The 24,735-nt window shown below is 38.2% G+C and overlaps 1 long non-coding RNA gene across 2 annotated transcripts; it reads right to left on the bottom strand.

The window, feature by feature from the left end:
* On the bottom strand, positions 1 to 23,186 carry LOC124095224 (uncharacterized). 2 transcript variants are annotated; one of them, XR_006852435.2, is made up of 5 exons: positions 23,061 to 23,186; positions 19,608 to 19,743; positions 18,865 to 18,963; positions 9,629 to 9,694; positions 1 to 254 (listed from the first exon to the last, which is right to left on the bottom strand). It is a non-coding gene; the product is annotated as an uncharacterized LOC124095224 (long non-coding RNA). The 2 variants fall into 2 exon arrangements; XR_006852434.2 differs by lacking the exon at positions 9,629 to 9,694 and having other exon boundaries at positions 23,061 to 23,183.
* Between the last annotated feature and the right edge of the window lie 1,549 nt (positions 23,187 to 24,735).

Here is a 24,735-nt window from a genome sequence, read left to right as displayed (position 1 = left end):
TTCAAACACATGTAGTTTACTTCCTGGAATTCATGACGACATAGTATTACCAACCCAAACTTCTAGATCCCTGGTGTCCTCTTAGATTTGCAGGTTCAGTATGCAGTGGCTGCTCTTTCAGATATAGGCTTAAGGAGATGGCACTTCAGATTAGGTAATTCCTATGATCTCATCCAAAAGTTCCAGGTTGTCAATTCTCAGGTGACTATGAGGTCTGTGAGTCAGTCAGGCCTTCTGGGCTTCAGCTTCCACATCTGTAGAATAAAGAAGGTGATTACAAAATGGCTTACAAGTCCTCCCTGACATGGTAGTCTCTGATACTATGACTCAGCCTCGCTGGGTGATGCTGCCTGCTTCTTCACGTGTCACAGACTCCAGTGATGCCCACCAGTGTCTACCAACAGTGGAAGCTGTAGGGGGTACAAAGATCTAAGCAAGGAGATCATAGAATCCACTTCTTCAGCATTCCCACTTGACCAATCAGATTTATCAAGAGCAGCTTCCATAGCAATCTTTTTGAAAAGCTCACCAATTATTTGTACCATGGTCTCATCTGTCTAATTGAAGAATAGAAAATTGTTCTGAACAATTCTGGGAAGATGCATAGGAGGATTATTTTTATCACAGGCAGACTCGGAAATATATTTCTTCATCCTTTGAATAAATGATTCTTGGAATGCAATATACTTTAAGGAATTGAATACATTTTGTTTTCTTCCTGGAACTTTCTGTTTCTGGACAGTCTCTAAAGGCCAGTAATAAATATACACAGTCATATGGCTGAATGATTATCAGAATGCCCTTATGTATCTGTTACATTTGCTTCGGGAAAATTCATTAATAAATAAACATATCCATAAATATGCCAGATAAAACAAAGGTAATGAGGCTCACATTTAACAAGTCAATACTAAGACTTTTTAGGGGATTTTCCTGTAAGTTTCCTGAAAGGGCCATAAATCTTTTCCATTACCTACTTTTATCTATGAGTATTTTCTTCTGATTAGAAATTTACCCCCCTACATTTAAAAATCTAGTCAATTACACAGAGATATGAAAAGATGATGAGAACATAGGAAATAGCAAGGAACCATGGTAGTGAATCTTCTGATTGCACAAATTCTCTTAATGACCCAGTGATTCAAGTCTACCACCCTGAGTTTAGGAGAACAGGTGAGTGGGTAGGATTAACAGCCAATATCAAAAGTGATTGTTACAAGTGCTAAAATGACCTCCCCCACTGGCATTGGTTTCTGTGCCTGCAATTCCCACGTGGACTCAAATGAATTAGTTAAATTTTGATCAGTCAAGGCACAAGATCACATTAGCTTTGTACATCAAGGTGTATGCAAACGTTCAAGTTAGGAAAGGAGATTCCACTAAGCATTCACTGTTGATGAAAATACCTCCTAAGCCTAAAAGTCATTATGGGAAGAAGAAGAGACTTGAAATCTTATAGACTTGATTGAATCCAAGCCCCACACTTGCAAACTAGCTATATATCTTGCACAATGCACTTAATATTCCTAAATCTCGGGTTTTATGCTCATTTGTCAAGTGGTTATGATAATGGCCAACCCACATGATGGTTGAAATGCAGAATAAACCATCATATGTAAATAGCCGAGCACATAACTGAATGAGCAGGTGTTCAGTAAATACTGAGGTTTCCCTCTGAAGTCGTGTCCACTTACTAACCTTGGCTCTCTTTTATTTTAATTCAGATTTCCCAAGTAACTCAAGTTGTAAAAATAAATGCTTAACAAACAACTCAGAACATTTTTTTCCTCATTCATAAGTACATTACCCGGTGATTTATCAAAATGCATATTACTTGTTTTTTGAACTGGATGGTTAGAGTCCAGAAAAAGAAATCATTCTAAGCTGCAAAGCATTTCTATCTAGTATGCAGTCTGAAAATTTGCATTCACTTTTTCACCTTTGTTTTGGGAAAACCCTTTAATTGTATGAATCTGAAAAAAAGACCTCCATTATTATTTCTGGTATTTTAAGGTGACAATTGACCTGAATGCAATGTTTCATGCTGAGAATTGTTTGAAGATTGGAACATTGCTAGACTTAATTGAGCCAAAGCTAGTTAAAAAATTATTTTTTTTAATTTTTAATCAACACACAATAATTGTATATATTTGTAGGGTACAATATATTTCCACACATCACTGTTCTAGGTATATCTGATTCTCTCTGATTAAATAAATAGGTACCACTATTTATCAACAATACTAACTCATTGTTATTTTCATAATAAATAAAAGTCAGATTTAAGAAAAAAAGCCTTTGCTAACTAAAAAAAAAAAAAAAAATAGCCTTTTGGAGGGGAGGTGGTGATTTTCTGAGGGAAGAATATGGAATATTTTTTACCTCTGTGTGACTTGAGCTTTGGGTACACTGCTACTTGTGCTTTGGAAATTTTGTAAAATCTAGGTTGGAGAATTAGCAGAAGATAGGCAGGGCCTGTGTTTCTTATCAGAAAACTCTTCACACAAGTACAGAGACCATGGGAAGTATGGACTTGAGCTTGCCACAGACCTCCTTGGGCAGGAGTATCCACAGCCGTGAACAACGACCCAGAATGTACATGGAAATGGGGACCTCTGAGGGAGTGGGCACTCTTGTTAGATACTGAAAGCAGAGGAAAATTCTGAGGGAAGAACCAAAGATGAGGCAAAATGTCTCTTCTCTCCGTGTGCCTCATGGTAGCCTAGTATCCACTGTCCTATGGGTAATTTATGGAAGAGGATTTCTTCGAAGGCATGTGTGGAGGGAGTGAAGAAGCACTGCCCAGAGTGATGGCCAGTAGCGACAGGGTAGTGGTACAGACTCAGAGGGATGGCACTGCTGTAGGACAAAGGACTCACTGAAGAGCACACGTCAGGCAGCACCAGGGATCAGTCTCAGCTGGAGTGAAGATTCCGCCTGGGTAAGGGGAGGCTCAGGCCACTGGTGAGTAATAAAGGAAATCTAACAAACAACTCAGAACATTAGTTAAATTTAGTGAATTAGTTAAATTTTGATCGGTTAAGGCACAAGATCACATTAGCTTTGTACATCAAGGTGTATGCAAACGTTGTACCGTCTCAGACTATGTGGGCCTAAATATTTTGCTTACAAGCGAATCATTCCTCTGACCATGCTCATCTCAGTTGACCTAGTTAAACCAGTTTCCAAACTAACAATTCTAAAAAGCAGAACCTGAACAGAATGGAAACCCTCTGTCCCCAATCACCAAAGCCTGGCATCCCACATCAGCCCAGCCCATGGGCCAACCTGGAGCTTTTGTGCTTGCTTAAAACATTCTCCCCCTACATTCTGCCTTTGAACACAAAAGAAGAAGAAAGGGGAAAAAATGTGTGGAGCCAGCCCTGCCATACAAATTATTTCTTCATAAATTCCATTCTGAATTATGCCTCAGTAGCAAGACTGACTCTGTGTTTTATTCACAGAGGAAGTCCATAAGGTCTCCCAACCTCAGCTCAGATGCAATTCTATGAGGCTGTTCCGCCTTGGCCTGATCACATTTCCAGACACCAGCCCAGCAAAATAAGCAGAGGATAAAATCACTTAGAGCCATGTCTAATGCACAGGATAAACATGAGTTACTGGAAAGAAGGGTAGGATCAGTAACAAGGAGGGGAAGCGAGGAAAAAGCACAAAAGACAGAAGACAGAAAAGGAATCCCACACCACTCAACAGGGGAAATCACTGCTTCTTATCGAGGCAGGTGCACTGGGTATGTCTGTGTATTAAATCATCACTAGGATTTAAAGAGCCTGTGTAAGAAAGCAATTCCATAGATTGATTCACATGCTATTTATAATTCCTTAACAATGTGTGATGTTCTGCAGTCAGAAAGATAGATCATGGGAATAGTTTGCTGGGGAAAAAAAAAAGAACTAAACATATTTATTTTTCTCCACTGAATGAAGTGGCACAACCACCATTTATATTATTTCCAGTGCCATAAAAATGTCCTCGCTGTTATGCATAACACTACATAAAACATGGTGCAAAGAGGATTCTTGCTTGCTTGGGCACAAGAGTAGAAGGACCAGCCTGAGGGATGGAAATCGGGACTCCCAGAAACCATGTCCTAAGGTCTCATCCCAGCATTAAGGAGGGACGACCAGGGTGATGAGTATCAGAGCCTTCAGTCTTAACCCTTAGCAGGGATCCTTGAAACCCTCCATAAAAGAGATATGCTCAAATTGCCCTTAAATCTTGTTTCTAGAGAGCTGGGTCTAGAGACTTTATAAGGTCCTGTGTGGCCTTGAACCCCTCCCCAACACTCAGAAAATGGAAGGCTGAACCACTGGCTGTCTCTGGTTCCATTTGAAGCACCAGGCAGGGATTCCTTACCTTAAGGTAGGTCCACTTGGAACAGGAATCTATGTAGTTTCACAGAAAAACACCTTCATTTTCTTCCCACTGCTTTGGAAGGTGCATTGGAGCTCTGCACCATTAGGCAATAGCTAAGTATGTGCTCCTTGCATCACTGTATCAAAATACCTGAGATAATCAATTTAAAGGGAAAATACTTATTGGGATTCACCCTTTCAGAGGTTTCAGTCCATGGTCACTTGGCTGTGTTGCTTTGGAGTTATTTTGGTAGAGTACATTGTGGCATGAGCATGTGGCAAAGAAGGCCTACTAACTGGGCATTTTGGCACATGCCTGTAATCCCAGCAACTGGGGAGGCTAAGGCAGGAGGATCTTGAGTTCAAAGCCAGCTTCAGCAACTTAGTAAGAACCTGAGCAACTTAGCAAGAACTTACCTCAAAATAAAACATAAAAATGGCTGGACTTGACTCAGTGGATAAGTGCCACTGGGATCAATCCCTGATACCAAAAAAAAAAGGGGGGGGGGGGGGAGGCCTATTCATCTCAAGGGGTCAGGAAGCAAAGAAAGAGGAGAAGGGATCAGGGTTCATATATCCCCTACAAGAGCATGCCCCCAGTGATCTAACTTCCTGCAACAAAGCATCACTTCTTAAGGGTACCACCTCATTCCAATAATGCCGTAGACTAGTGACAAAACCCTTAACATATGAGCCTTTGGGGGACACTTATCCAAACCATACCACTAAGTTTTCTCATCACTTACGGAGAGAGTTCATGATCCTTGCAGTGGTAAACAATCCCCAGCTTGAGGAAAAGTAAGGACTCCCACCAGCCAGAAATTGGCTTTGGGGAAAGTGTGCTCTGAATCACCAAGAAACCACTGACAATCAGTCCCCTTGCCTGGGCTTCTTTGCTGTACTTGACACTGGGTGTGTAACACTGCTGAGCAATTTCCCCAATGCTGGGTGAACCTAAGAAAGAGGACAATATAAATGGTAAGAATAACATTATTTAGGACCATCCATCAGTATGGTCAAATAAAAGAACACCAAACCAGGAAGAGGTAGCAGAGAAATGGAGCCCATCAAGGACAGGGATATTATTCTAAGGCCTGTCACAATATGCTGTGTGAAATATGCACCTACTGTTTTCACTGAACTACACTGATTATACACTGAACTGGCCAGTAATTTTCCTTCCGCCCAATACCTCCTTTCTACCAGCACTCCCCTTTCCACATTCGTTTCCAAAAATGTCCCTGAGAATACAAAAGGTATACTTTGTAGAAAATACTACTGAAATGTTGGTTTAAATTATGAAGATCTAAGTTTGATTTCAACTACCATCTTCCCTTGTAAAAAAAAAATATGTGATTTATCTTTTCTGAGCCTCTTTTCTCACCTGCAAAATGAAGAGACTGCTCTAGGATCTCTGAGGTTCCTTGCAACTCTAAAAAGTGTACCCCTCTGTGTTAGTCAGCTTTCCATCATTGTGACGAATGTCCAAAATAAATCAACTTAATAAGAGGAAAGTATTATTTTGGCTCACAGCTTTGGAGGGTCTGGTTCATGGTTGGTTGCCCTATTGCTTTGGGGTGTGTGGCAAGGCAATACATCATAGTAGGAGCACATGACAAGAAAAGCTGCTCAATTCATGGCCACTGGGAAGTGAAAGAGAGAGAAAGAGGGTGGGTCCCCATAATCCCTTTTAAGGCCATACCCCTAGGGACCCAACTTCCTCCCACCAAGCTCCAGCTCTTCAATGTTCCACTACCTCGCAATAACCCCACAGGCTGAGGACCAGACATTAATACATGGGGCTTTGGGAGTTATTTAATATCCAAACTATAGAAACCTCTAAGTTTAAATGTGAAAGAAATCATTTCAAAGACTGCTAAGAAGGTAAAAGAGGCAACAGATATACATATGTTTATTAATCACTAACCAAGTGCTAGGCATTTCCATGGAGGATTGTCCACAATACAACAGAAAGAAGAAGCAAGAGTGATCATTTCTCATTCAAGCATCCTGCCAGCGGTTCTATATTTAGAAAACCCTAGTCAATTTTATTTGAATGTGACCATATTTTTATAAGTTTCAGGTCAGTCTGCACACAATTTGGAATATATGTAGTTACATATTTTGCACTTGTAGTTGGTAGTACTTTCCATTTTAAAATGTGATGGAAAGTACTACCAACTACAAGTGCAAAATATGTAACTACATATATTCACTACATATTTCACCCAATAAATTGATACACTAGGACCTCACCAATGACTGCCTTGGAGGGTAAGTTGCCTTTCAGGGACTTCAGTGACCCTACACAAGGGGTCCAATGTGTACCTGTTAGTTCCAGTTTCCATCCTTTAAACACCCAAAAAGAAGTCTGCATGTATCACATTTTTTCAGATGAAGAGACAATAGAATCAATAAACCAGAAACATAATTCAGAAAGACATTTAGAAATAACTGAATGTTTAACTTTAGATAATTACCACCAGCTGAATTTTTCACAGTATTTTTGCAAATATTTTCCAACCTCTTTCAAGATGTATATCCCTTGCAAGGCAACTCTTTAAGAAGTAGCTATTAGTTTTTCTTTTTTCCTGATATAGAAAATTCTGAAACAATTTGTGTTGCTGTCATATAATAATATCTCATTTCATACCTTGTGCTAGAGTTGGTTATTGGTGGAACAGTACAACACTACACATCTACTAGAACTTTGCTGAAATCTCTTCTAGTTCAAAGTTTGCCTGCTGATTATCAAACAGAAAGTGAGTACCTAAGAGCCCCAATACTGCAGCTAGAATTCCTTGGTTCTAATCCCAACTCCAACATTTTAATTTTAGAAAATATTTGTCAAAATGCCTTCCATATTTTGTCTCTTACATTTGTTGGGGGAGGGGGTTGTTGTTATTTTAGTGTCTCTTTTTACATAGATGTTGATATTTCTGTTCATACTTCTTTATAGTTTTGTTTGTGTCTCAACTTTTCTTTCTTTCCCTTCCTGATGCTTTTAGAATTTCTTGGCCCAATTCTTCATCTTACTTATTCTTTGTCTTTATCAACTGTGATATTCAGTCATTCACTTAGCACCTTCTCTCAACAATTATGTTTTCAAAATCATTATTTTGCATCTTTTTATGACTGCTTGTTCTTATGGAATTTTTGCAATAGTCTCTCATTTCTCTATTATGTTAACAGTACTTATCCTATAATCTTAATCGGTTTGACTTTTAATTCTGCTTCCTCTAGTATAGTTCTGCCCATTTCCTCCCTCCTTTTCATTATACTTTCACTGTTCTGATACCTGGAACTTCCCTCACGTATTTACCTTCTATCTTCTTGGAACTAACAATTAAATTAGTTGGTAACATCTGCCTAGAGAGCATGAAAACCTAGGATCCAGTTTCATCTCAAAAGGAATAGGTCCAGGAGCTCCTAGAATTGTGATCTGGTCTCCAGCCTGCCCTCTTCTCCCCAGGCAACCATTCCCCTTCCCAAAGAACCTCCTTGTCAATCAAGGGCCTGTTCTATGCAGCACTGATGTGAAGTGTGCCATCTTCTTTTCTGTGTGGAGTAACAGGAAGGCCTGCCAACCTGCTGTCCTCATCTATTGACTTCCCATCCCAGCTGGGTTCCTGAGCATCCTGGGATAACCTAGCCTTGTAACTTCAGATGATTTTCTTGCTATATGGTAGCCATGCAATTGACAAGAAGAAGATTGACAGAAGAGAGAGCAACTAGGAGGTTCTTCTCAGCCCCTCTGCCTCTCTTAGCCTATGGACCTCTCCTACTCCAGATAACCATTCACCCAATTGCTGTTCTTCCCACACTACCATTTGTTCTTCCAAGGTTCTGGAGGGTGTGGTCATTTTCTGACTTGCAGGGTCTGATAGCCATGGCCACTTACTTCATTCAATTTCCTTTCTTTCCCATGGCATTTCCAGAATTAGATTCAGAGGAAGGAGTCAGCAATCTGGGCCAATTCTCCACACTAGCCTTGAAGTAGAGATTGGACCATAGCATAATTTGTGCTAAGAAATCTTATTAAGTCTCCTGTTTCATTAATGGAAAGATGCAAAAATAGTCTGGAACTGCTTCCATGCCTCCTAGTAGGTGTCTTTGCCTCCAGGCTCAAGACCCACTCTCCTGCCTTTTCATGCCAGGCACCACCAGCTTAGTCACTCTGATAAATCACCTTCAGCCTGATGCCCCTCAGAAATTGCTGGTGGCACTTGGTCATAAACTACAGATTTTCTAACCATTATTTCAGGCCCTCTGCAAATGGGTTTCAACTTAATATTCCATATTTTTAATTCTGTGTAAGAACCTTCTCTCTGGTCTTTCAAAATAGACTTATTTAACTTCCCTTCTACTGGAGATTCCTCCTTGGGAAAAGCCTTTATTTCTATCTCTTACTCACATGCCACTCAGCTAGCTCACAGATATCCATAAACAATTGCTGGAGTCTCCCCAACTGGGATTGCTCTTTCTCCCCCTTGATTTCCTAAAGCAAGGATTTGAATGCCAGTGATTTGGCACATATTATTGACTCACTAATATACTTTGAAATGTTATCAATTAGATTATAGATTCCTTGAGTGTAGGAGGTTTTTTTTTTTTTCCCTCATTATCATGTTGAACTTCCATAGTCTTGGACATGATGTTATGCACATATAAGGAAATCAACAATTATTTATTATTTATTGATTAATTGAAGCCTTCAACTAATTTCACAAGTCACTTGGTTTGGAAGCCCCTAGGCCAGATGGAAGTCAGTTCTTTTATTTTCTATCTGCACTCTCAGCTTTATGCCCTGCACCAAAATATTTGAAGCACTGTGTGAGTTTATCCTTAACATCAAAACAACTTCATTTTTATATCAAATCTATAAATAGGTTACATGCCCTTTCTCTGGCATCTCATAATGACAACCAAAAACAGTGATAATTAGTTTGTTGTGCTCTGTGAGAAAGAAAATGTTGCCCTTCTGGAAGGCATACATGTTTTTAAGAACCCAGGCTGAATGTAATGACCTTGACATCCAAATTAGTGGTCAGAAAACAAACAGAACTCCAGGACTCATCCCAGAAGGGACTTAGCTGCCTATTGTTGCTCAGTACTAGATAAGACCTTGAACAAATCTAATTACTTGATACCTTATCTGCCAACCTCAATAGATCACCCTTCACTACTTGGGATCATCTTAAATTTACAAGACAATTGGAAATGCTGAGGCTCTGAACATCATGATTACTCACAATTTACTTTATCACTGGAAGTTTACTCCTGAGTAACTTGAAATTTCTTGTTTTCAGATGTGATTCCTATAGTTTCAAAGTAGAAATAAAATATTTGTAACTATGAAGGCCTCAATAGGACCACAGATATAACCTCAAAATCAAACACATGAAAATTAAAGATATAATTACCTGAAAAGTTACAATAGCTTCAACACTAAAAAAATAATGAAGTCTACTAATGAAGCTCGGTGGTGAAGTGTTTGCCTAGCATGTGTGTTTGCCTAGCACATGCCTAACATATTTGATTCCCAGCACACCAGAAAAAAGAAAGGAAGGAAGGAAGAAAGGAAAGAAGGAAGGAAGGAAGAAAGGAAGGATGGACAAGATAAAGAGAAGGAGAAAAAATGCTAATTACCTCGATTTGATCAATGCTTGCTCTATGCATGTGTTGAAATATCACACTGAACCTCATTAATATACATAATTAATATATGTTTAAAAATTTAAATTTTCTAAAAAAAAGAAAAATTATAAATGCTACAACACAATTGCATCAGCTTTTCTTTTTGGCCCCTGTTATACTCTACTTTCTCAAATACAAAAGAAGAAAAGATTAGAAATTTTCATCAATATTATACAACGGAAAGGAATTAAACTTTAAAATTAAAGGACATGGGTTAAAATCTTACTCTGACAGTTTTTTGAAACTATAGGGATCAGATCTTATGACACAAGCTGATCTCTCATTGACTTGTTTTCCTCCTCTGTAAAATGTGAATAATAATATTTGTCTCATGGTGTCATGGAAGAAGAGATGTCTCTGAAGAAGGGTCCAAGTAGTTTCCAGAGAGAAGGGGGAACTCGACTCAGGACCAGTGGTGTTCTTGACTTATGTGATGGAAAAAAATTTCAACATGCGCCAGTCAAAGGCATACACAGAGACTTATTAGGAAAGTTGCTACATATTCGAGAGACAGTGGGGGCGATACTAAAAGAGATGCCTTTGGAGCAAAGCAAGGAAAAGGCATTCAAGGAAGAATGAAGGCTATCTTCAGAAGGAGAATCAGCAACTCATTGATGTGGGATGTTACTACTTATGGAGGGATGGTTGCTAGGGGTTGGACTAGAGATGGAACCAGAATGAACCCAAACAATTTCAAACCAGTTTTCCCCACACTTGTGCATTGCTCTCATGTTATAGGGGTATAGGTCAGGGGTGTAATTGTTTATTTCAATGGTTTAATGGATCCTTCCTCTGAAATCTAGTATCTCTCCATTTATTACCAAATTCCTATCTCAAAAAGATGCCTATGACAGTTAAGTCAGCTATTAGATGGAGAAATGATTGAATAGAGCACTTCAAAAAACTTGAAATTATTGCACATGTGTTGGTCATCATCATTACTTTTCTTCATCTAAAAAGTCATAATGCCAATGTATGTATGGCCCTAAATTAGGTATCCTCGTAGATCAGAAGAGTCTCATTAAAAAACATTATATTTTAATTAAAATATTTTGTAATTCATTGGAGAAGTGTCTGTAATACTCAAGAGCTCAAGGGCACTAGTTTTACATTGACTAATGTGGTTCAAACACTCAAAGCACTTTTTCCAAAGATACTATCTTAAATTTTTTTTTTCAATACTGGGAATTGAACCCAGAGCTCAAGCATGCTAGATAAATGCCCTATCACTTAGCTACATACCCAACCCCCTTCTAGAAATCTTAATATGGTCACCTAAGAATAATGAGCAGTAACCCAGCAGCAAGTGGCTTCTTAATGTTGCAGAGAGGAAGACTTTGATGTCTAAATTTACCTTGCACTTTCCTTATTTGTTTCACTGACTACCTACTTTATGCAAAAAACACTTTGAAATTATCTCAGAAAGATAAGAATGGTATATAGTTTTTTAAGGAAATACATTTTACATCTTCATTGATCTTGTCTAACAAGATAAAGCAACTCAAGGTGTTTTAAGGAAACTGGTAAAACTTCTTTAAGAAAGAAATTCCTATGAAAGAATAAAAAGGAATTATCTATTAAATAAAGGGCAATCAAGGGAGAAAAGTCATGCATTCAGTGTTTAAGATAACTTTATATGCAGAAACAGGAATAATGTTATTGCCTTTATTTTGGTTATTTGGACTTCTTTAATAAGATATTGTGATATTCTAAAATTGTTTTGGGGTAATGAGAATTTTTAAAAATCATTTTTTAATATCTCATTTATGGTAAAAGCCGGGGGGCGGGGGGAAGCAAATCAATGAGATGGTAACAGAATGGATTATGGTTAAGCTTCTCCAGTGGTCTATAGGCTATTCCAAGACATATTTTAGTTCATTCTTTTCATTAGTATTGGACTGAAATTAGCATTTGTGTGTCAAATTATATTTCTTTATATTTCAACCAACACAATTTGATTAAAAATAATTAATAATAAGTTACCTATTATCACTTGCAATGGGTCAGGAACTATGTTAACAACTTTACATACATGTTCAAATACCTTTGAAGGGGACACCATTCATATTTACACTTTCTAGTATGGAAAATTAAGTGGTTTACCCAAGGTCACACATCCAATAAGTAGAAGATCTCAGGTCACATTGGTAGCAATGCAAACGACCTGCCTACAGTGCAGGTAAAAGGTGCTAGTCAGATATTATAGATATTGAATATGGATTTGACAGAACACTATAAAAAGGTACTTATAAGAATTCATCTGCCACATGACTGCATTTTTTTGTAGACTTGGTTTAAAAATCTGCCAAAGTTTAGACTCTATTGCATGTAAATCATTTTATTAAGTAATTTCAGATAACTGAACTAAACCTAGAATAGGAAATTGCATTGAGATCTATCTCTGGTAAGTAATCAGAATTCAAACATGATTTTACATTTGAACAGCTAAATTACAGAGAGGACTGATGCCTGAGACAAGGTACTAAAGAGAATATTTAATATCCAATGATTTAGGGGTTAAATGGCCCTAACCTTGAATTCTCTCACAAGTTTAGGTTAAGCTCCAGACATTACTTTCATGCTGTAATTTTGTTTCATTTTGGTTTAAAGAAAGAAATTCTTATGGGCAATGCCTTATTGAGTTGCTGTGGTCAAATATTTATTTAAAAGAACATATTGATTTGCAGATTAAAACTGACCACATATGAACTCCTCTTTGCAGTGACATTCTTATTGAAGATATTGATTAAAGACTTTTTATGCAGAAAGCATTTTTCTTGTCAGTTCAGTTATGCTGGCTTTTGTAATAAGCTAATTTGATTTCCTTTTTTAACCTTTGTTTGATTAGGGGAACAGACATTTGCATTAAAATTCAAGAGAGATGAAGTCTATCATCGATCTTGACTTCCTCATGGACCTCTTGTACTCAGTGAAAGATGATTTAGAGAATGTCAAGAGTCTTGGAACAACCATAATGAGATAGGGGAAAAAAATCACTTCAGACTTATAAGCCAGTGAGGGCTTATTTGACATAAAGGGCAATTGCGTTTGGAAGATATGCTTTAGAAAAATCAAATTCAGGAAGTTTAATTTTGTTCTTAGGCCAAGTCATTAAAAGATCCATGAGATAAACTACTATTAATAAAGTACTTGCTAGTTAAATCAAAACATTTCAAAACAGCTAAAGAGGTTAAACAAAACACACACTACATTTCTTGTCACTAAACTTATTACTGATTACAAAGAACTAAAAGTAAATTGTTATTTTTTAAATAAACATATTTCCAGTAAAACACTAAACTTCAGACAAATTTATAATTTAATCCTCTATTGTTTTCTCTGAGAACTATGAAAAATCAAATTCATGTTATCCCAGGACTTCCACTAGTATACCCAGGATTAATCCTTTACGATTCAAAGCTACTTGCAAATTCTTATAGCTACTGTGGTTTCCATATCCTTTTCTGAGACAGAAATCAATGTATCTTGTGACCTCAATAGATTAGATCCATTGTTCATTCTTGTAATCACCTTCAAAGATCTTTATTTGTCTCCTTTCTAGAAGTAGAGGCCCCTTACATTTTCTAATGAGTCTCCTTGGAATTGGGATTTTTAATTTGAGAGAGATTGAGCACCTACAGTGAACCTAATGGTTTATTAAATGTTCTGTGGGACACATAGAAAGTATATCAGATGGGCCTGCCCACTCCTTTTGCCACAACTACTCAGAAAAAGGTGATCCTTGTGATAGGGAAACTAAGGCCTGAGAAAGTGAAGAACTTGGTTAAATTCTCTCAAACAATTGGTTGAAAATTTTCTGGTTCCAAGAATCTCTCCCAACTCAAAGGAATGATGTTTTGGGATTCTAGATTACTTGGAAGAATTTCCAGGGACAGAAGGCCATTACTAACTTCTTTCTTTCTCTGGATATATCATGGAATATATTACTGAAGTAATCCCTTCTTTGTTCTGACAGAGATAGCTCATCTTTAGACCTAAGTTTCTAGACTTCACAAGTTGCCATTGTGGTTTGATCATCTTTAAATTAACTTCCCTTTTTCAGGACCTTGTGCATGCTAAGCAAGTGCTCTACCACTGAGCTTCATCCTCAACCATAATTTTTAAATTAATGTAAAATTTCTGGGCATGGTAGTACAGGCCTGTAATCCTAACAACTAAAGAGACTGAAGCAGGAGGCCAACCTTAGCAATTTAGTAAATCCCTATCTCAAGATAAAAAATAAATAAAATTAAAATAAATGGGGATGTAGCTCAATGGTAAAGCATCCCTGGGTTTAAAAATAATGAACATGTAAGTTAATGTACTTCTTTAAGTTAGCCTAAGCTAAGTCTAGGAAATTAACTTTTTAAAACATTCAGTTAAATCTGGAAATATAAGATATTTTTCATTTGACATTAGAGATAGATCTAGTGTTTCTTCTGTGGATAATATAAAATTAGAGAGAGAGGGTGGGGGGAAAGACAGCAGATGAAATAGATCTGGCATGTATGAAATATTTTAAAAATAAAAAAATAATATAACTGGAAATACTTTGAAATTCCATCACATTAGGCTCTTTTACAGTAAGGTTGGCTAAATATGACTATCATCATGTGGAAGGTCACAACAAATAATTGAGAACAAATATTCCACTTATGGTAGCAAGTTTCATACTGTTAGTGGGTTTAGAAGAAAAATATACATAAAACATGACTGAAAAATTTAAGAGAAGTATTTTCATACAACCCATATGGACAAACCATTAACCATTCTTTCATGTCATGAATCCAAAAGCATCTACATTATGTTTTATATTGTGTTAAAATTGATATAATATAAAATTCACCCAGAGGATAATATATGTATGTAATTCCTAAGGCAATTTTAGTTGAGACATTTACTTGAACTTTAATTTAAAATATAATGTTGCTAAGCTTCTACCCTCGTCGTTCCTCCCATCTTGTGGGGCAGTGAACTGTCTGGCACCTGGGAAATCCATCAGGCTCACCCCACTGGAGGTTTAGAGGGCACACACAGATTTGCCCTTCAAATCCACTAAACAGAATTCCTTATCTCATAACACAAAGATTTTACTAGAGTATTTTATGTGCAATTTATCAGCATAGCTGCCAAGATGTTTGAATCTATTTTAAAAAGACAAGAGCTTTGTGGCAGACTGGCTCAAGGTTTAAAAATCCTGATTTTGCATGCTCTTCATTTTCCCTGTGATCTCTGAAGTTTCCTTGATTGGTAAGTGCCGCGTGGCTGTTCCTGTCTCAAATGGTTCCTCATTACTCAAAGCCAATAATAATTGCTAAATATGACTAATATCACGTGGAAGGTCGCAAAGTTCACTGTGAACCTTCATTCCAGCTCCAAATGTTTTCAAGGTTAATAGATTGATTTTGAGCCGAGATATGATGCATTTATAAAATGGAAGAAAATGAAAAATTTGGCATCACCAATATGCGGATAGTCTTAAATGATTCATTTGTTACATTTGGACTGCAGCCATGAAATTCATTTGATATATATCACATAGTTATATTCCAACCTAGACACTGGAAAATAAATTAATGACGCATTTTAACATTAGACAATTTTAAACACGTGCACTCTCCAGGATGATGAGAATTGGGATACTGTAGTTCATTTACTGTTACAACTCAGGGGTGCCACATACGTGAAATGAGACCTAACCACATTTAAAGACTGAGACTCCACTAAATTATAGTTAAAACTATAATTCTAAGTGGTTTAGCTGCTGATTGCTTCCCTTGGTCTCCTTGTCTAGAGCAGGGACAAATGAAATCCCTGACCTAGTTTCTGTTCTGTCATCCCTAGACATCTTAGGGCTCTGGTTTCAGTTTACAAGAGTGTCCTGTTCTTCTGACACCCTGACTAGACTTAAAGAAGACTCTGGGATCACACAGAGAGCTTTAGCACCAGCCCATCTGATCCTGCCCAGTGTCCGCTTGCCATTTTTGAGCTTGACTTTCATTTCCAGTTTGGTGGACTTGGGAATCTCTAGCTGCTGGTGATGGCTTGGATTAGAGCTCAGCCCACCTTTGCCAGAATCTGGTCCCCCACATAGAAAGCCACATCACTGAGACCCATTCTTTCTTTCTTTCAAATGTTCAAGTCATTCCTCTTTATTCCATAGGCCTGGATTACTCATTTTACCCTCTGGCTAGATTGCCTTTATTTTCGTGTTCTTCCTGTCTTACTTCCTGATGAATTAGCCCAACCACAATAAATACTAGTCTTCTGAAAACATCTTTAGTCACTTCCCCTCACCTACAAAACTGCATACAAACCTCTTGGCATGGCTTTGAAGGTTTTCTACATGTTGTGTCATATCCTTATCCCTGTTTTTCATTTTTCTTGCTCTTGTCAAGAAGGAGAACTATCTGCCATCTACCCTTCAGTCAGCTCCCCCTTCACTCACTATATGAGCTCAGGCAGATCCCCTAATCTGAATCTCCAACTTCCACCTCTGTCCAATGGTAAAAATAAAAGCTTCTTACAAGTTGTTCTGAGGATTATCCACACATGACAGAAAATTCCTAAGATAGTCTATGGCATACAGCAAAAACTCATGTGCTTGTAAAAAAAAAAGTTTTATTGCTGGCCTTCAGTTCTTACCACTATTGGAAGGATTACTACCCACCCAAATCCCACTCACTTTAAGGTCATAGCAAATTCTACCACCTTCTCAAAGAAGGTGTGATTGGACTGAATATAATCTCAAGAACAGTCTAGCACTTACTCACATCCTGTATTTTTTTAATATTAATTTTTTAGTTGCAGTTGGCCACAATGCTTTTATTTTATTTATTTATTTTTATGTGGTCCTGAGGATCAAACCCAAGTCCTCGCACATGCTAGGCGAGCACTCTACCACCAAGCCACAACCCCAGCCCTCACATTCTCTATTTTATCAGTCCTAGCTTTTCGGGTATGAATGAAGGTCTTGCTTTTCCAACTAAATTACAAACTCCAGGAGAACAAACTAAAATCATATCTTTTGGGTGCTTCTTGTCTTCACCTGCACCTTACATTCAGTAACCCCAGCCCTAAATATTTCTGGGGGTCTTCAGGTTGTGTCTCCAGCATACATTAATATTTTTTGTAGTACTCAGCCACTGCTAACACCATAATCCCTGGCAAAGATGGCCTCCACTACATGTCCCCAGGCTGCCTCCACTAAGCATTTCCTCAAGCACAGCTACCAATAAGGCCAGCCAGCCCTGTCACCTCCATCACATCTGCTGAGCACACTTGCTTCTTACCCTGATGCTTGTCATTCCTACCGGTCATTCTCACTGGATTAGGCCCCTGAGTTCTGTTCCTTGTGCCTTCAATATTTTATGTGTTCTCTTAGGAAAACATTTTTTGCAGGATATGACTTCATTGGATGGCAACCAAAAAAAAAAAAAAAATCAAGAATGACAGATTCAAAATCTCCTCATCTGACTTGTAAGTGAGGATGTATCTCTGGGTCAGCTCTGCAGATCAGGTTGCATCTTTGTTTGGACTGTGTTTGCTTCCTGGAGTCCTCAGGACCTCCAGCCAGTAGACACCTTCATTCCCAGCCACACCTCATTTCCAGTGCAAGCTCAGTTTAGCTGCAAGCTGGATCTCTACCTCATATCCCTTCATGCACCACAACACCTAGCACTCTGCTAGACACACACACACACACACACACACACACAAAATCAGTTAGAAGACCTAGTAGACTAACCACTGTGGGCCAGTAGTATAAATCAAGGTAATACAGAACATTAGATTGAACCTGTATCATGAAATTTTTTAGATTCCTATTCTAAAAATGGTTTTTCTGTTGTCACTTTGTTATAAAATAGAACTAAATAAAAACAATGTCTATTACTTGAAATTTGAATATAAGGAATTTCTAGCAATCTGAGTACAAACCAGTTGTTGGATGTGATTGCATGGGCCTGTAATCCTAGCTACTCAGGAGGCTGAGGCAGGAGGATTGAGGCCAGTCTGGGCAACATAGTGAGACCTTGTCTCAAAATAAAATAAAATAAAAAGGGCTGAAGGCATGAGTCCCTGGATTCAATCTCTAGTATTTAAAAAGAAAAAGACTAAAATTTGCAAAAGTATTGTTTAGAAATAAAACAATTTTACATGTTGAAATTTATACTGCAAACACCAAAATGCTTCCAAAACCTGGAAGGAGGAGGCAGCACTGAAGAATCTTCCTTAGAATAACTTCTAAGTCTGGCGGCCTCAAACTTAAAACTGCTTTGTCCATTTGAGTGTCATCACTAGCTGCCCCTGCTTCAGGTGAGCATTGCTTCCAGCCAGGCAAACTTGCCCCTCTCCCTAACCTTCCCTGAGAAGACCCAGGTGCCCTAGTCTGGAGGGGTCTGAAAACAAAATACAAGAATAGATTCTGAAAGTGAGATATGAGAAGGGGAGGGGCAGAGGGGAAAAAAAGGAGAGAAAGAAAGGTACTATGTTGTTTTCAGATGGATCCTGGATGTTTGTTCTTCCAAACACAATAGCTTGACTTTGATACTTTGTATAGTGGTTTGGGGTTGTGTGTGTGTGTGTGTGTGTGTGTGTACATGTGCATGCATCCTGGGGATCAAATGCAGGATGTCCCACTTGCTGGGCAAGCACTCAGCCACAGAGCTACACCTACATCCGATTTTAAGGTTTATTTTAATCAAATTTAACACCTTGCACAAACACATATCCCACACAGAGGCACACACATATTCACACGGATTTCAAAATTGAAAATATTAAGACAAACCAAGGAGGGATCCGTTTCATGGTTGTTGCCATTTTCCAGTGTCATAGTTGGGGAGAGTAACGCCGCAGAATTGATTTTCCAGATGATGTGACATACGGACTAGAAAAAGACAAGCACAGAAGACGAGAACTAGCTGTGACCTTGCAGATGATCTAATTCAATTTCCTCACTCTGCTGATGAAAAAAATAAGAACTCAATAAGTTAAATAATTTGTTCAAATTCAGAGAGATGTTCACTGTTAAACCTGAAATTCAGATCCAGGTCTCTCTAAAATAACCAGTTTTTTCAGTCTCAGTGCTGTCCTCTTTTGCCCAGTGTGGGGGCTTAAAGCTAAAGAGTCTTCTTATCCTGATGTTCCTAGCAGGATGTTTGCAAGCAGAGAGCTTACCCAGGTGTGAATGACTTTTGTGGTCACCACACCTTTTATTCTAAATATATAACACAATAGCAAAAAGATGTGAAAGGAAATTAATTAATTCTTTGCTTATTTCTAGCATGCAGTACTCTTCTGATGCATCTCCCAGACCCACCCTGGATTTTGTCCTAGGGTCATTTCTGAAACTTTAAGTTGTAGTAACTTTAAGCTATTGTCAGAAAGCACTTGAAAAGCATTGGGAAAAATCCCCATTACCAAAATTCAAGTAAAAGTACAGATTGGTGTCACTGCCTGCTAGTCCTGTTAAATTACATGCCTGGTGCTTTTTGCTGTTTAATTTCATAAGAGCATCCTTCTATCACTCACCTTGGGCAGAAACTTATGGAGACAATAGGGAATCTTGGCAGAAACTGAAGCGAAACTGTTGCCAGGAGGTGGAAAAAAATGGATGTAGCCGACAAATTACAGGGTTGCCCATTCAGTCATGAGAATGGAAACAAGTCTGTGAATCAATGTATGAAAAGGATATTTAATAGGATGGGAGAAGTCACTTTAACACCTGTTCCTGTTGCAGTCAATGCACTGATGCCAATCACTCACTGTCTGGATCCACTCTCCAAGCAGAAAATGATATCATCTCTTATTCTTTAAGGGTTAGAGCAGCAGAACAGGGTCTATTTTTAACAGTCCTGGGAGCAATCACCATGGCATTGACTGCTAGGAAAGTTTGTCTTAGAAGGTCTGGCCTGAGGCATTGGGGAAATCAGAGCCAGGAGAGAGGGAACCAGAGAGATTGTGAGCTTGCATAAGCACAAACATGTGAAATGAGAAGTGCAGAAAATTAAAAACTCTGAATAAAAGGTGAATTCATTTCACTCTGAGAGTTACGAAGCTTAGAGCCATAAATGCCGAGATGATGAGGAAGAGGCTGAGCTGATGTTTTTTATTGCAATCCATTATGGTAATGGAAAAATTTTCTTTTGAACTGTAGCTGTCTGGGTTGACTTTGGAAAGGTGGAAATTCAGGCTCATTTATTGGGAAAGAAGAATTCAAAGTAAGCTTCAGCTCAGAGCTTTGAGCATTCTCTATGGAAGGTGGCTCTTGGTCTAGACCAGGTAATGAAATGTTAATGGAAGTTTATTTCTTCCCTGCATCTCTCCAAAGCTTAGGGCTTTCTCCATGTAAATGTGTGGGGACTGCATTTCATCACAGACCCTACTGAAATCAATTTTACCTTTTCCCGTATATCTGAACTAGGACTGTGGAGGGAGGTGGCAGAGCACACAGTATCACAACTCTCTTGACCTCACGAAAGTTATTTTAGTTTTAGGTTTTATATTTCTCCAGGGATGAATGTTGCATCTAGAACATATTTCGAAGTAGCTTTCAACTTGTCATAAAGAAAACTCAGGTTTTTTACTATATTTTCAAGAATCTGGCTGATTCTTGACTTGGTTCTTAATTGTTTCCTCCAACATTTTACAGCATGGGGGAGAAACATCTAGGAAAGCAAATAAAAAAGATTCAACACAGAAAGTTATGATAGCATTGCATGGAGAATGTAGTGGGATCGTGAAGGAGGCAGTAATGAGTTCTGCCTGGGGGAGGAAGTCCAGGCAAAGCTTTACTTTTAGAAGACAGCTTTCTGAGCTGGCTCCTGTGGTGGATGGAAAGCGTGGGTGTTTCAGACAGGAAACAACATTTACAAAGGCCCAAAGGTGTGAACATATGTGACACATTCCAAGAATAGCCAGTAGTTCAAGTTGACCAGAGTGTGAAGTGCATGGGGCAGTTATAAAGTTTTAAACCAACACTAATAGGCATTACAAATTGATGGATTTTGGAGATAGGCATAGTGGTGCATGCCTGTAGTCCCAACAGCTGGGGAGGCTAAGTCAGAAGGAGCACAAGTTCAAGGCCAGCCTCAGCAACTTAGCAAGGCCCTAAGCAACTAGGGAGGACCCTGACTCAAAATAAAAAATAACAAGGGCTAGGGATGTAGCTCAGTGAGAAAACACCTCTGGGTTAAATCCCAGTATAAAAAAAATTTAAGTTGATGAATTTTTAAAAATTAGTATTAATAATAATTTTAATTTTCTCACATTTATGTGGAAAATTTAACTTAATGTACTTTCACAATATTTTGCCATTATTCCCCACAATAATACCATGAATAATCTCCCAAGTCAGGCTACACTGCCTTTATTATTCTCTCAGATAACAAAGTATAGTCTGAAAGGTTAAAAGACTCACCCAAAGTTGCATAGCTAGTCAGTGACAGGGGTGGCTCATTTTGCCTCAAGACCATTGGTCTTTTATTCATGTGATCAAACCTTTTGACTTTCAATATTTAAATGACAGAATAAAGATATAATTGTCCCATTTCCTATTTCCTCCAGAAACGTGACAGGCAAAGCTGAATCACCTTTATCCCATCCATACTTGAGGGAGAGTAAAGGCCAGGGACTCTGCATGGCCAATAGCAATGCAGCTGCCAATCTCTTCTAGGCAATGAGGAAAAGAGAAAAGGCGCTCATTCATATGTGGGATTCTGTTAAGAGGAAATTCACAATGAGTTAGATGGCTTTGACTCCTGCCTCACATTCATTACCTGCAATACTGGACCAGGAAGCCCACCCAAACGAAGATGAGTGATAGCCAGATGCAATGACCATGGAGTTAAACAAAGACACTACAAAAGACAAGGCGAAAGAAATATGGGGCGAAAAGGGGAATAAGATGATAAAAAGTATCATCAAAAAGTGATGCCACAGACCAGATAAAAACTGGGACCATGTATGTCACCATGAACTCACAAAGGAGATGAAGCTGCTGACTTATAACACAAGAGTTGAAAGCGAGGTTATAAGGGAAGAGTGAGTGAAATGATGGGAGAAATCTGAAGGTGACTTAGGAAGCAGCCCAAAGGAAAACAAACACTGTGGGACACATATCTATGGACAGGACCACAGAGTGAGAAAGTGAAAACAAGAGTTGCAAAGGATTAGAGAAAAATAATAAATAGAGGTGGTGTATTGTTGAGATCCAAAATCAATTGAAGACTTGAATTTAAATTTTAAGTGGCACATCTTATTCTAGGAAGAGCATTCTGCCAAATATCAACCCCAAGACATAACTACTGGGCATGAAAGTGAAAGAAAGATTTCCTAACAGAAACATTACATAAATAACAAAATTCAGAGGAAAGGAAGTTTTTAAGAGGAAGGCACTGTTAGATACTTCTTTATCTTTTATAGCCATGCATTAGTAACGATAAATCAATTAATTTATTTAAATATAAACACTAAGAAAATACTGAAAATCAAATAAGATCAGGTAGTTGAAGGAAGGCTGGGGGGCATAAAGAGAAATTACTAATTTTCACATTGATTATAATAAGGAGTCAAAGAATGATGACCAAAGAAATAGAGGTATTACATAAATTATATTACTTGTAAAAATGAATCTCCAGTGTTGTTCATCGTCATAAGATTTTTCACATCAACAGAAAAAAAGAAAAAGAAAATACAGACCACATAGTGAAATAAATAAAAGCATCAATAAATTCAGATAGCATATCATTAATTAAAATTAAAAACAAGATGTCATATCCACTTATATAAATTTAAACTATGAATATATTCACAGACATGTGAAATTATTAAAAGATGCAGAGTTGTTTGCATTATCAAAATACTGTGAACAATTTGAAAGTCCATCAGTAAGAGACTGACTGCATCAATTAGGGCACATCCATAAAACAGAATAATACATAGTAGTTAAAAAGAATGAAGCAAGCTAGAAGCAGTGGTACTCACCTGTAATCCCAGAAACTTGGAAGGCTTGAAGCAGGAGGATCATAAGTTTGAGGCCAACCTTGGCAATTTAGTGAGTCCCTAGGCAAATTAGCAAGACTCTGCCTTAAAATGAAAAATAAAAAGGGTTGGGGGTGTAGCTCAGTGGTTAAAAAAAGAAAACATTTCTGAGTTCAATACCCAGTATAGTCTTGAGGCAGCTTCAAGATAATACTGTTAGATTAAAAAATAAGGTATAGAATTATTTGTATGATTTACAACAATTTAATGACAGTCAGGTGGACCTATAACATATGCGTCTGTGTCACATGGTGGGGACATAGGCATAGACTGTCTGCAGAGACAAAGAAATAGGTAAAAGCAGATGTCCTCTAAGAGGGAGGCTGGATCCTTGGGGGATGCAGGAGAGAAACTTTTCACTATAGACTTTCTACACTTCCTGAATTCTATCCATGTGCATATTTTATCTAGTCAAAACCATATACATTAAATAATTTTTTTAAACAAAAGCAGTCTTACCAAGTGGTTCATCTTGTTAGGCAAGTCCTAGTTTATAATTGATTGAGAAAGAAATTTGAGTCAAAATAATTACTGGCTAGAACATCTCAGAGTATCCAGTTTTCTTTTGAGTGAGATGAGGTTCCCATTTGGTTTTAAGCCACTTAGATCTTGACTTAGAAGGGACAGGGACACAGAGAATAGACACACAAACAAGAAGTGCTTCAGTTTAGCAGCCTAAAGCCTGCTTCAAGAGAATATCCAACATTTGTGGTACATGCCAATCAGACAGGACACTGAAGTGGCATTTCTGGTTAGTGGTTTGGTGTGTGGCATCGTCAGCTTTGCGTAGCTGTGACAAAAATACCCAATCATAGAAACTCAGAGGAGAAAGGGTTTATTCTGGTTTCCAGTATCAGAAGTTTCAGTCCATAGATGGCCAACTCCACTGCTCTAGGCCCAAGGGGAAGCAGAACATCATAGGAGAAGGGTCCAGGGGAGGCAAGCTGTTCATCTCATGGTGGGGTTTAAAAGCATAGAGAGGAGTAGGGAAAGAGACTACAGAGAAGATGCACTCTTCCAGGACACATGTTTAGAGACCCACTTCCTCTAGCCCTACCCCACCTGCCTAACATTACCACCCAGTCCATACAGACTAAGAAGGACTGATTAGGTTACAGCTGGGGGTAGCTGTAATGATTCTAGCAATCATTTTGCCTCTGAATACTCTTGTATTAACACAAGAGCTTTTATGGGACACTTCACATCCAAACTGTACTAGTGCATTCAGTGTACTAGTGCATTCCTGCCCAGCCTGGAAAGCTTTTACTAAGCACTCTTCAATTTTAAACCTTTCTAACTGAAGGTCATTTCCCCCATAAATGTACACCCCTGCGGATGTCATTTGAGGAGAGAAAACATTTCTTACTTTGCTTGTAGTTTGTAGAACTTCTTAGTTTATCCCTTTCTGCTAATAGATGATAATTGTTAGACCTAGGCCTGAGGGAGAGTTCACACAATTCTATTCACACACTGTGATCTTCCACAATATGTTATTTCAAGCCATGAGAAAAGAGTCACAACTGCCTAGGGAGAAAATAAAATTAGAAGGGCAGCCTCCCTCTTGAGAGTTGAATTTGGTCCTTTAAGGCCAGCAATTCAATCTTTTAAAAGGCACATC

This window comes from Marmota monax, unplaced genomic scaffold (genome assembly GCF_021218885.2).
Source record: "Marmota monax isolate L192 unplaced genomic scaffold, Marmota_monax_Labrador192_F-V1.1 WCK01_AAM20220418_F8-fsc00066, whole genome shotgun sequence".
In the NCBI taxonomy this organism is placed as follows: Eukaryota; Metazoa; Chordata; class Mammalia; order Rodentia; family Sciuridae; genus Marmota; species Marmota monax.
Note: the sequence above shows the minus strand (reverse complement) of the source record. Positions and strands in the feature narration are given on the sequence as shown.